Source organism: Panthera pardus, unplaced genomic scaffold (assembly GCF_024362965.1).
Source record: "Panthera pardus isolate Hobbes unplaced genomic scaffold, ASM2436296v1 HiC_scaffold_306, whole genome shotgun sequence".
NCBI classification, from domain to species: domain Eukaryota; kingdom Metazoa; phylum Chordata; class Mammalia; order Carnivora; family Felidae; genus Panthera; species Panthera pardus.
Window position 1 is genome coordinate 97,189 of NW_026526884.1, and position 12,949 is coordinate 110,137.

Sequence of the window (12,949 nt, forward strand, 5' to 3'; positions counted from 1 at the left end):
GCACTCCGGACCTCGCGCCGCTCCGTGGGGCCGAGGGGCGGCCGGGGACCGCGAGGCGAACTCCGGTCCTTCCTCCCGCGCGAGCGCAGGGCGGCCCTTGGAGGCTCCGGGCGCGCCAGCCCTCCGCCCGGGAGGCCGAGCGGCGGCAGGTGAGGCGGCGGAAGCGCCCGCGCGGGGCGGGGCGGGGCGGGCGGGCGGCGGTCCGAGTCCCCGGCGCCCTCCATCTTGGAGCGCGCGGCCGGCCCGCCGCCCCCGCCTTTGTTCGTGCCGACCGCGGGCTGCCGGCGGCCGCCCAGGTGAGGCCGGAAGCGCGGCGGGCGGCCCCGGGCGGCCCCGCGCCGGTCCGCGGGCCACCAGCCTGCTCCCGCACGCACGTGCTTTGTCCCCGGGCGCGGACTTGGGGCCCGCGGGTCCCGGGAGTCCTCCCCGAGAGCCTCCCCCCGCCGCGCAGCCTGGGCCAAACGCTGGCCTTAGGAGGGGCCTTTTAAAGTCCGGGCAGAAGAGAAGGGCGTCTGGACTCTTCCCGTGTGGAGCTGCCTACCCTCCCACAAGGTCCCTGCTGCAGCGCCCAGCCCACATAAGGAATGTTCTTGGCTCTTCCCGGCCCTTGTAGGTACGGTCCGGGAAGTCTTTGCATTCGGACCCTGTCCTCTCGTAGGGCAGTGCCATGAGGTCTTAATGTCCCACTTCTGCATTGCCTACAAAGGAGAGGTGGTCTGAAATTACTGAAAGGGTGTGCCTCCTGCCTCTACCCCTTTTCAATTTACGTAAAAGTCCGGTATGAAGAAATACCTGTATTAGTACATGTTTGCATGCTTTGCAAAAAAAACAAAATCTTTTTATTTTATTTGTAGTTACGTCACCGGACGCTGGTGCTCGCTTGTCTCTTCAAAGCGGCTCTATCCAGGTACTTGCAGCAGATGGGGATGGAATAGACCTCAAGGACAAGCTCGGAGACCACTGGACAGAAAGAGTGAGGGGTCTCTGTCACTGTGGAGCAGAGACCAGGAACCTCACCTGTGGTCTCAGTTTCTTCAGTGGTCAAGTGAGGGATTTCCATTCTGTGACTGATGGTTTGGGGTATCATCCAGGCCACTGAAGTAAGAGCGCAAACTTCACTCCGCACTTCTGGCTCTGGGCACTGATTACTGCCCCATAAGTAACGTCCAGAATGTCTCCAGTTAGAGGAATGGGGAGATTTTCTTTGTGAAGGGAGATGTAAGGAGCGTGTGCCTGTTAGAATCCGTCTCAAGTGTACCTTGACTGCAGTGGTCATGCAAACCTGCCCAAAATGATTACATTGCACACAACTGAATAGACACAGGAGTGCACCAACGCTGAGGAAATCTAACCAAGCTTGGCAGATTGTATCAATGTTAATGTTCTGACGTGCAGGTTGCAAACGATGTCCCTGTACTGTTTTTTACAACTAAATGTGAATCTGTAATTATCTTCAGCTAAGACGTTTGATTTAAAAAGTGGATGGATCGGGACACCAAAAGACAAAGGGCCATATAAACGCACGTAGAGTTTTTGGAAGTTCCCTAGTCTCAAAACGCACCGCCCTGCCCTGTGATATATTAACTTAAATCTCAGTAAACTAGGGCTGAAATTCAGGCCACTAGATTCACTAAGCAGAGACCAAGATTTCATTGTCCCGTAAGTCACAGCCAAAGTCATCTTTAACGTTTTATGTTGATCATGTAATCAGATGACCTATCCACCGCTTGAACGGGTTATACTGTTCATTCTCAAACTTAGGTAGTGGTCGACATTTATCCTTAGTAAATTTAATTTTACTGAGTTTTTTCTTAATCTTCATGTTAGGCATTCCTCCCAGCTTAGCATTATTTGAATATTTCTAAGACTGCTCTATCTATAGACATTAATAAATACAGCAGAAGGGACTGGATCAAGTCTGTGTGGCCTGCTTTGAGATAGATGCCCTCTTCCCAGACCCTCATAAATCCTTTCATTGACGGTCTTGGGTTTATATAGGTGGGCAAATCTGCCATCACACCTAGACTTCTGTATCATGTCCGTTGTATCGTTATAAGACAGTATAATGTATCTTGGAAACCATCAGTATCTTGTGACTGAAAGGCATTGCCCCAATTTATTAGCCTCGCACCCTTTTTGGAAGAGTTTAGTATGACACTGAACCAGTGTGGACTTACAATGATAATGGTTTTCTTTTCTAAGAACTCATAACTCAGCCAGATTTTCGAAGGACAGAATATATTTGCTAGCATCTAGCTTTTCTGTTAGAAAGCTAGGGACAAATAGGCTTTATGAGCCTATGTTCTTCTGGACCTGTAGACATGACCCTGTGACCCATCAACATCTAAGCATTCAGTAGCCTTGGGTATATGCCACTTTTTCAAATCTGAGGCTTCCTTTAATAGAGAAGAGACAGGTGAAACTTAAGGTTGTTCTTTTGGTGTCTGGCCGGCTCAGTCCATACAGCATGTGACTCTTAAATCTCGGGATTGTGAGTTCCGGCCCCGTGTTGGGTGTGGAGATTAGTGACAAATAAAAGTTCTTTGACTTTGTTGACAGTGAAGGACTCAATCAATGAATAGAAGACCAGTTGAGCCAACTTTCAGAGATTTCATCAATAGTTAATCCTTTTTATGAAATAGAGTTCAAATTATGTGAGGGTTTTTTTGTTCTAAAAAGACACGAGGATTTGTAATTATAAAATGTAGTGGAGGATAGAGTACCTTTCAAAGTAGTAGGTTAGTACCGTCAAGCTTTGCAGAACACCTGTGGCAATTTTTAGAGGGCAGTATTCGCCATTTTCTACTTAACCCACTGTGTACCTGAGTTAGGGTCCCTATGAATTCAGATGGTGGAGAGTCAGTCCAGGTAAGAGAGCAGCCACAGGAAAAGAGTGACGCAGTGACTTTGCCCCTCACCACCATTTGTCATCTTCTCGATTTCTACCAGCTATTATTACAAACTTTGGAATTTAACTTAGTTGTAGATCTTGGCCCAGAGACAAAAGCTGAATGCTGCATCTGCATAACTGCACCCCCACTTCTCCCCCTCTCACCTCAGAAGGATTTTACCCTGGGTCTTGTTAGTTGGAGCATCTACAGATCTCTAGGGGAGAGATTTCCTCTTCTGTGGGGGGGTCTCTACCTGTGCATGGCGTCATTATCCCATTCATGTAATCCACATTGGGAGTTGGCTTTCAGCACCCAGCACCTTTGGTTGAGGAAGCAAGCAGCCACAGCAACTAAGACATAGTAGCCACGATCCACAGGGAACCTGCTTTGTACCAAGCACATTACATAGATGGACTCAAGTCCAAAGTTTCTTGGAGCATGCATCACCCCAATTTACAGAGGAAGAAACTGAGCCCCAGAGGGGCTTAATAACTCTGCTTGAGGTTGCTGAGCCCCGTCCCAAGGGGGACTCACACACTTAGGCTCTTCTATGCACAGGGACCAGTGCTGGGCTGGGTATTGGACGGCAGTTTGCACTGAGCTAGGGAGCTGGCTCTTCTCTGTAAGACCTTTAGACACTGAGCCACCTTTTGAGGTTCCCTTGATCTCCAAATAAGAAAAAGGCTGAAGCATCCTATGTGCAAACTTTGCCTAATAAAACTGGGTACTAATTTATGTTTGCTTGAGTTCCAATCCTGTTACCTTGGAGATGTGTTCTTTAATTTTGTTTATTCATTTTTGAGAGACAGAGACGGAGCGCTACTGGGGGAGGGGCAGAGAGACAGGGAGACACAGAATCGGAAGCAGGCTCCAGGCTCCAAGCTATCAGCACAGAGCCCGACGCGGGGCTCAAACCCATGAACTGTGAGATCATGACCTGAGCCCAAGTCAGACACTTAATCCACTGAGCCACCCAGGCACCCTTGAGATATGTCCTTTCAAATGTTATGTGTAAATGGTCACATTTCTGGCTGGTGGTTAAATACACACACACACACACACACACACACACACACTTTTATCAGTGAATGAATTAATGAATAAAAGGCAAATTGAACCAAATGTTAGAGATTTAATTAATAGCTAATCTTTAAGAAATATGTACAGTAAAACCTTGCATTGTAAATAACTTGTTCTACAAGTGTTCCACAAGACGAGCAACTGTTTCTAATAAGTTTTAACTTGATAAACAAGCAATGTCTTACAATACGAGTAGTACATGACTCCAAATATCACACAATCACAACTGAATGGTTCTCTCTCTCTCTCTCTCTCTCTCTGTCTCTTTCTGTCTGCAGGATTGAAGGTGATTGTCTCCCATGCTCAGATGCTCAGTCTCAGGCCACGGTGTTTGGCAGAAATCAGTGATTTTTCAGAACGTTGGAAGGTGCCCAAAACTGGCATTGGTGTATTTTTTGTCACTTCAAGCACCTAAGTCCTTTGCTTTTCCATACAAAAATGAGCTTAGGAATCCTTTACTTCATTGTAGGTCAGGCTGTCTGCAGATAGAGACCCTTTCCTCTGCTGCCTTATTGCCAGTTACATTAAATACAGTACATGACAAGAGTTTATTAGTATTGTACTGTAGCCAATGTCTGTTACTAATGGTGAAAGTCTTCCAGTAACCCTCCTCTCTCTTGTCTCCTTCACATGGCCATGAAGGTTTTCAAAAGTAATTTGTTTGTTTTTCTTTATATTTTGTATTTTCTTTATTATTTTGTATTATATTACAGTATTGTAATCATTTTTGTATGAATATTTTTGGGCTGTAGAACGAATCATCTGAGTTTCCATTATTGCTTATGGGAAAACTCGCTTTGATATACAAGTGCTTTAGACTACAAGCATGTTTCTGGAACGAATTATGCTTGCAAACCAAGATTTTTATTATATATATAAAGCAATGCTTTTCAAATTGGGAGTATTCAAAAAGAGCTACTATTTTTAAAGTGGTTTTTTTAATTTTTTTTTATTTTTTAAGTTTATTTAAGAGGAAGCACAGGGGAAGGGCAAAGAGAGACGGAGAGAAAGAATCCCAAGCAGGCTCTGCACTGTCACAGTGTGGAGCTCCATGCCTGGCTCGAAGTCCCCAATCGTGTCCTGAGTTGAAATCAAGAGTGGGTCACTGACCCAGCTGAGCCACCGAGGTGCCCCTAAAAGTGTTCATTTTCAAAATGCAGTTTTAGGGGTGCCTGGGTGGCTCCCGTCTGGTGAATGTCCAACTTTGGCTCAGGTCGTGATGTCCCTGCTCGTGGGTTGGAGTCCCGCATCAGGCTCTGTGCTGACAGCTCAGAGCCTGGAGCCTGCGTCAGATTCTGTGTCTCCCTCTCTCTCTGCCCCTCCCCTGCTCCCACTCTGTCTCTCTCTCTGTCTCTCTTTCTGAAAATTAAACATTAAAAAAAATTTAATTTTTTTTTAAGTGTATTCATTTTTGAGGGAGAGACAGAGTGGGAGCAGGGGAGGGGCAGAGAGAAAGAGAGAGACGGAATCCGAAGCAGGCTCCAGGCTCTGAGCCGTCAGCACAGAGCCCGATGCGGGGCTCGAACTCACAAACCGTGAGAGCGTGACCTGAGCTGAAGTCAGACGCTTAACCAAACCGACTGAGCCACCCAGGCGCCCCTTAAAAAAATTCTTTTTTTAAAAAAGGCGCCTGGGTGGCTCAGTCGGTTTAACGTCCAACTTCGGCTCAGGTCATGATCTCGCGGTCCGTGAGTTCGAGCCCCGCATCGGGCTCTGTGCTGACAGCTCGGAGCCTGGAGCCTGCCTCGGATTCTGTGTCTCCCTCTCTCTCTGCCCCTCCCCTGTTCGTGCTCTGTCTTTCTCTGTCTCAAAAATAAATAAAAGCGTTAAAAAAAAAAATTAAAAAAAAAATTCTTTTTTAAATGCAGTTGTAGAAAGCCATTGGCTGTTTTTCACTTTTTATTTTTTTATAAAGTAGCCAACAAGAACTTCTTGAGCACTTTTAACTTGCCCAGTACTGGGGAGAGGTCGCTAAGGAATGGAAAGGATGCAGAAAATAGGAAGCATTAATTCTGGCCAATGAAGAAAATACAATAGAAAAAAGAAATTTGTGCACCATTATGCGCAAAATGACTCTGAATTGCAGAAGTTCTAGCAGGAGAGAAACCAAAGTAGAGACGAAAAACAAAAGGAATTAATACAACAACTCCTAGATAAAGAGTTGTATTCCTTTGCTCCCGTGAGCAGAGGAATGTTCTTTACAGGGAAGCTAAACACGTTAGCACTGAATGCTGAAACGCTGTGGACGAGTACAGAAGCTTCCCAGTCTTGCTCCTTTTGAATGTGTCCTGAAACTCCACTCCCCATCCCAAGGGTGTGCGTACAGGGTAGGGTGAATGAGGAAGTATAAACAGCTCTGGGCTTCTGGCTGAAGTAACCGAGTCTGGTGGCTGGAGAACAGGTGAGGGTAGGCCGTAAGGAGTTTCCTTTGGGCAGGTTGAAATTTGAAATGCCTTTGGAATGCCGTGTATGTTTTCTAAGGCTATTGTAATAAGTTACCATAAACTGCTTAAGACCATGTTTTTTTCCTTCCTGGAAGCCAGAAATCTGAAATCTAGGTGTCAGCAGGCCCACACCCCCTCTGGAGGCTCTAGGAGAGAATCTGTTCCCTGGTCCCTTCAAGTGTCTGGTGGCTGCTGGCATTCTGGGCTGAATGACTGGATCAAGCCAACTTTTGCCTTTGTGATCGCCCAGCCTCCTCCTCTGCCTACGTCCTGTCTCCCTCTGTTGCTCTCTTAGAAGGTCACCATGATTGCCTTTAGGGCCCACCTGGAGAATGGAGGTTGCTGTCTGCATCTCAGAATCCTTAATCTAATCTGGTGTGCAAAGACCCTTTTTCCAAATAAGGTAACAAATGTTTTAGAGATTCGAACCTGTTATCTTTGGAGAGCAATAGTCAACTACAGATATCCGAGTGGAAATCACTGGGGTGTTCTTGAGCACCCTAAGCAATGTGGAAGAAACAAAACCTTCCCTAAGCAATGTGGAAGAAACAAAACCTTCCCTAAGCAATGTGGAAGAAACAAAACCTTCAAAATGAAGGAAACCTGGCTATAGGTGGACATGAAATTCCTCACGACCCCGTAACAGGAGACCACGTAATCAGACCACATGTTTGTGTGTTACCATATATGGGAGGCAAAGAGGTAGAAAATGTATAAAAACCTATGCCACATGGCATTTGGTGCTCAGTTCTTTGGGTGTGAATCCAACTGAGCAGTGCTGGCAGGAATAAAGTTGCTTTCTGGAAAGAAAAGCCTCAGTGTTACAACTCTGTGCGAGAATCCTGCTACATTACGTGGGGGCTCGTGTCCGGGATTCAGAGACGGTGCTTATCCACCTCCTTTGCCGCCAGGGTACAAACCTCTGCGTGCCAGGAGACATGGCCTTGCATGGTGCTAAAGGACTGCTTAATCTTTAGGAGATGAGCCCTCCCAGTGTGCTGGGGCGAGGACCCCATGTGCAGCTACAGAACCCGTGTGCACCAACGGAACCCATGAGGCCCAGGAACCAGCTTAAGGAGAGCCGCCCATCAGACTGGTAAGAACCGGGTTCATTTTGGCAGACCTGCCCCTAAGAGGCAGAAGGGGAGCCTGGTCACCTCCCAGAGTTGCCCTAGTTCCACAGCGACGAGGAACGAAGCCACAGCTCTAACGCGCTGAATGTAGGGTGGTGGGTTGGAGTCGATGTGTGAATGAGACGGATAACAGAAAGGTTCTGACCTGACCAAGGGTCAGTGTTGAGTCTTGATCCGCGGTTCCTTGGTGACCTCATATGGCTTAAGGCGGCATCAGACTTCCTCGGGAGCGTGATCTGTATCACGGATTGAAACTGAACCCGCCAATGCTAAGAGGCTCCCGAAATATCTCTGAGAGGAGAATGGCCGGAAATGGACGAAGCGAGTGTGTATCCTCTCCAAACTGGTCCCCCACCTTCCTCTTTTTTCCCCCTTGTATGCATGAGAGTCATCTGTTAGGGGGAGGAAATGGGTGGAAAGCAGGGTAAACCAACTCCCCTAGAGTGTATGTTGAGGAATTTCAAAGAGGGATATTCAGGGAATTATGGTGTGAAATTAACTCCTGGAAAGCTCTGGACATTCTGTGAAATTGATTGGCTGTCATTTGGGGCAGGCTGGCTCTCTGAGGGCTCACTTGATAAGGAACTAGTTGGCTGAGTGTTGAGGGTCATTGCAGAGGACCCAGGCCACCCAGACCAATTTCCTTACATTGACTGTTGGCAAGACCTGGTCCTGTCCCGGCCACCTTGGCTGAAACTCTGTATTGAAAAGAGCTTTAAAGTTAGGATGGCTCACGTCACAGCTTCCTCCAAATACCGGCCAGAAATTAAAAAGCCCATACTGTCGGGAGAACCTGAAGAAACCCCACCACCATATGTCCCACTGGACATCTCACTGCCACCTGTGCCTTCAGCCACTCTAGCTGCCGAAACCCCATCAGAGTGTGTCCTTAGTCTCGAGACCTCACCACCCCTAGCACCACTGGCCTCCCCGAATGTGACTGACTCACCCAGACCACCAGTCTTAAAACCACATATGCCTCCTAGAAGGTGACTAGAGAATCAGACCAGCGGAGGCGGTCCCTCCCTGTAGCCACAGCAGGGAGCCCTACTGATGCCACTGAGGGAAACCAGGAAGGCCAGATCCAAGGAGGCCAGCGTGTTTTTGTGTACCAATCCTTTACCACTACGGACCTCCTAAATTGGAAGCACCATACCCTTCTATACGGAGAAACCCCAGGCTATAATTGAGCTAATGCGGTCCATAATTCAAACCCACAAACCTACCTGGGTGACTGCCACCAACTTCTGACCCTCTTCGATACGGAGGAGCGTCGCTGGATTACCCAGGCAGCCCTAAAATGGTTAGAGGAGAATGCCCCAGCTGGGACACTAGATCCCCAGGCCTGTGCTCGGGCTCACTTCCCTGAGGAGGACCCCAAATAGGACCCAAATGACTCAAGTATAGATGGAGGGTTTGCAAGGACTGAATGGTATCCAGAAGCCCCTGGAAAGCGGGGGGAAAGGCCATAAATGTGAGTAAAACATCAGAAGTGCTCCAGGGGGCCCGAGGAAAGCCTGAGACAGTTTATGAGAGACTGCATGTGGCATTTCGTCTCTATACTCGCCTGATCCAGAAGTGCCCACTCACCAGCAGATGGTTCGTGTGGCTTTCGTAGGTCGGGACCAGGGGGACATTTGGCGCGAGCTGCAAAAACTGGGAGGTTTCACCGGCGTGAATGCCAGTCAGTTGCTAGAAGTAGCAACCCAGGTGTTGGTGAACTGTCACCAGGCAGCACAGAGGGAAGAACACAGAAAGATGTGAAACAGGCAGGCTCGTTAGCTGCCGCCTCGGTGGAGCGGTCAGAATGCTCCCGGAAAGGTGCCCCGCAGGGAAAGGGTCAAAGCCAGAAAGGGGACCGGTGGGGGAAGGCCTCCCGCCAGACCAAAATTAGGGTGGAATCAGTGTACTTATTGCCGTCAGGAAGGCCACTGGAAAACTGAGTGTCCCCAGAGACCGGACCATTCTCAGCAAAGCCCCAAGCAGGAAGAAAGAGGCCATGTGGTCCAGAGCTGGTACCAACAGGCCCCAAGGCCTCATGGGGCCCCCGAAGACAACTTTGTGGGGCTAGCCACCGAGGAGGACCAGGACAGACCGGGCTCTATTTTGTTAGGCCCCCAGGAGTCCATGGTCTGAATGAATGGTGGGGGGGGGGGGCAACCCATTGACTTTATGGTGGCTACTGGAGCAAACACTCAGTAGTGACCCAACCCGTGGACCCCTCTCACAGAGACAAGCCACCATTGTGGGGGCCTCAGGCAGTCGGACGCACCGTCCCTTCCTGCTGCCTCAACGATGCAGTTTAGTTGGCCATGAAGTCATCCATGAATTCCTGTACCTCCCCGACTGCCCTGTGGCTCTAATGGGCCGTGACCTGTTGGGAAGGCTGCAGTCCCAGATAACTTTCCACTCTCACGGACAGGCTGCTCTGACCCTACGGAAACCAGAAGCAAAGATTGTGACTCTGACGATTCCTCAAGGGGAAGAGTGGCGTCTCTGCAGTCTCAAGGAGGAACCACAACCGGTGCCTGAGCTTCCCTCTAAGATCCCAGGAGTGTGGGCTGAAGGCAACCCACGAGGCCTGGCCTGAAACATATCACCTGCGGTTGTGGAACTGAAGTCGAGGCAGAGCTCACCCAACAGAGACCATACTTTATCCCTTGCAAGGCACAGACCGGGATCCAAAAACAGCTGGAGAGACTTTTAAAGTATGGGATCCTTCGGCCGTGCCAGTCACCTTGGAACACGCCCCTCTTGCCTGTCCAAAATCCAGGCACAAATGACTCCCGGCTGGTTCAGCACCTGCAGGCAGTCAACCAGGTAACTGTCACCATACACCCAGTGGTCCCAATCCCCTCTACACTTCTGGGGCTCATTCCTGCTGAAGCCACCTTCTTGCCCTGTTTGGACCTCAAGGATGCCTTTTTCTGCATCCACCTGGCCCCCCAGAGCCAGCTGATCTTTGCCTTCCGATGGGAGGATCCTGAAAATGGTGACACGGGCCAATTAACTTCGACCAGGTTGCCTCAGGGTTTCAAAAACTCCCCAGCCGTTTCCGGCACTGCATTTGCCTCTCATTTGGAAGCCTTCCCCGCAGATCAGCATGACTGTCCCGCTTCAGTACGTGGATGATGTGCTGGCTGGGAGGTCCCGGGAGGGCTGCATGGAAGGGACTCAGCAGCTCCTTGCCCTCCTATGGAAAACCAGTTACAAGGTCTCGAGGCAAAAGGCCCAAGTCTGTCAGGAAAAGGTGAAATATCTTGGCTTCCACCTGTCCCAGGGGCAGTGCCAGCTCGGCCCAGAGAGGAAGCAGGCCATCTGCTCGATCCCGGCCCCGAACCCTGGTGCCAGGTCCGGGAGTTTCTCAGGCTGCACGTTTCTGAAGGATCGGGATACCTAACTTTTCAGTCCTGGCAAAACCCCTCTGTGAGGGGGGAAGAGAGGGAGCCCCTGATGTGGGAATCAGTACAGCAGAAGGCCTTCGAGGAAATAAAGCGAGCCCTTACTAATGCAGCTGGTTTAGGGCTCCCAGACACGACCAAGCCTTTCTTTCTGTGTGTCTGTATTGGCTGGTATTGCAGTGGGAGTCCTAACTCGGTTGTTGGGGTCATGGCATCGCCCGGTGGCATATCTCTCCAAGCAACTTGACTCACTGGCCCAAGGCCGGCCCCGCCCCCCTCCCCGGCCTACAGGCACTGGAAGCCATGGCCCTCCTGGTATCTGAAGGCTGATAAGTTAACTATGAGACAGGAATTGACAGTCTGAGTGCCACATTCAGTATTGACGTTAGTGGAGTAAAAGGGACGATACTGGCTAACCAACGCCAGGATGGTCATATATCAGGGAATGCTATGTGAGAAGCCACACGTTCACCCACAAGTAGTGCGAACCCTGAACCCCACAACCCTACTGCCTGTCGGGCCGGGCCAGCCAGACCTTGACTGCATTGGAGTCATGGATAAGGTGTTCTCCACTTGAGGGAGACTTGAGGGATCAGCCCCTCAAAGACGCCGACACTGAATATTTCACTGATGATAGCAGTTTTGTAAAGAGGGCAGAGCGTCTTGCAAGTTATTCTGTGGTGGCCCTGAATTCTGTCATTGAAGCAGAGCCCCTGCCGAAGGGGACTTGGGTGCAAAAGGCAGAGCTAATTGCGCTAACCCGTGCCCTCCCACTGGCGGCAGGGATATGTGTTAATATATACACAGACTCTAAATATGCCTTCGCCACCCTCCATGTCCATAGGGCCTTAGATAAAGAGAAGGGTCTAGTAAACTCAGGACGGAAGGACATAAAATATGGTTAGAAAATCCTTGAACTCTTAGATGCTATGTGGGCCCCTAAAAGTGTGGCAGTCATGCGTCGCCAGGGACATTAATGGGGAGACACCACGGCTGCACGGGGAAACTGTAGGGCAGACCGAGAGGCGAAGCTAGCAGCTTCCGAAGGAGCAGTGGAATCAGCGGCTTTAACCGCTGCACTGTTGCTTAACCCGCTGGCGGAATGGGACCCTAATTACTCACACCGTGAAAGTATGTGGTTTAAGACTGAAAATGGAAGCTACCTCCCAGGTGGATGGTGGAAATTTGAGACGGGCAAATAGCAATTCCTGAGACCCTGGTTCCAGCCTTTGTCAAGCGGTTCCATCAGGAAACTCACGTTGGCCGGACGGCCCTTGAGACAATGTGGAGCCAATATTTCTACCTCCCTCGACTCTCCGGCATAGCCCGGGCGGTATATGAGCAGTGTGAAACGTGTGCCCGGAATAATCCACATCAGGGACCCAAGGCCACTCCCGAAGTGCAGAGTGTCGGGGAAGCCCCAGTTGAAAATGTGATGGTGGACTTCACGGAGCTCCCCCGGGCTCGGGGCCGTAAATATCTGTTGGTCTTTGTGTGCACTTTCTCAGGCTGGGGTGGAAGCCTTCCCTACTCGCACAGAAAAGGCACATGAAGTGTGAAGTAGCCCGACTTCTCCTAAAGGAAATTCTCCCACGGTTTGGGGTCCCTTTCACTATGGGGTCAGATAAGGGGCCAGCACCCGTGGCTGAGGAGGTGCAGCTGGTGGCAGAAGGGCTAAAGATCACGTGGCAGTCACACGCGGCATACTGACCCCAGAGCTCTGGGAAGGTGGAACGAACGAACCGAACCCTGAAGCTGCAATTAAGTAAACTGTGCCAGGAAACCCACGTGCACAGGGACCGGGTGTTGCCAGAAGTCTTGTTAAGAATCAGGGGGAGCCCCAGTAAGCAAACGGGCTTTCCCCTTATGAAATCCTTTATGGGCGCCCTCCCCCAACTGTCAAGGGTGTAAGGGAGATTTCAGTAAGATACGTAGTCTAACCCTGAGGCAGCAGACGTTTTGTGGAAAAACAGCCTATACAGTACTTCCTTCAGGCTGGT

General features: G+C 49.9%; 1 long non-coding RNA gene across 2 annotated transcripts; it reads left to right on the top strand.

Annotated features, from left to right (window-relative positions):
• Window positions 1-186: 186 nt before the first annotated feature.
• On the top strand, window positions 187-4,729 carry LOC128774435 (uncharacterized). 2 transcript variants are annotated; one of them, XR_008418992.1, is made up of 3 exons: window positions 187-296; window positions 855-907; window positions 4,250-4,729. It is a non-coding gene; the product is annotated as an uncharacterized LOC128774435 (long non-coding RNA). The 2 variants fall into 2 exon arrangements; XR_008418991.1 differs by lacking the exon at window positions 187-296 and adding an exon at window positions 305-613.
• The last annotated feature ends 8,220 nt before the right edge of the window (window positions 4,730-12,949 follow it).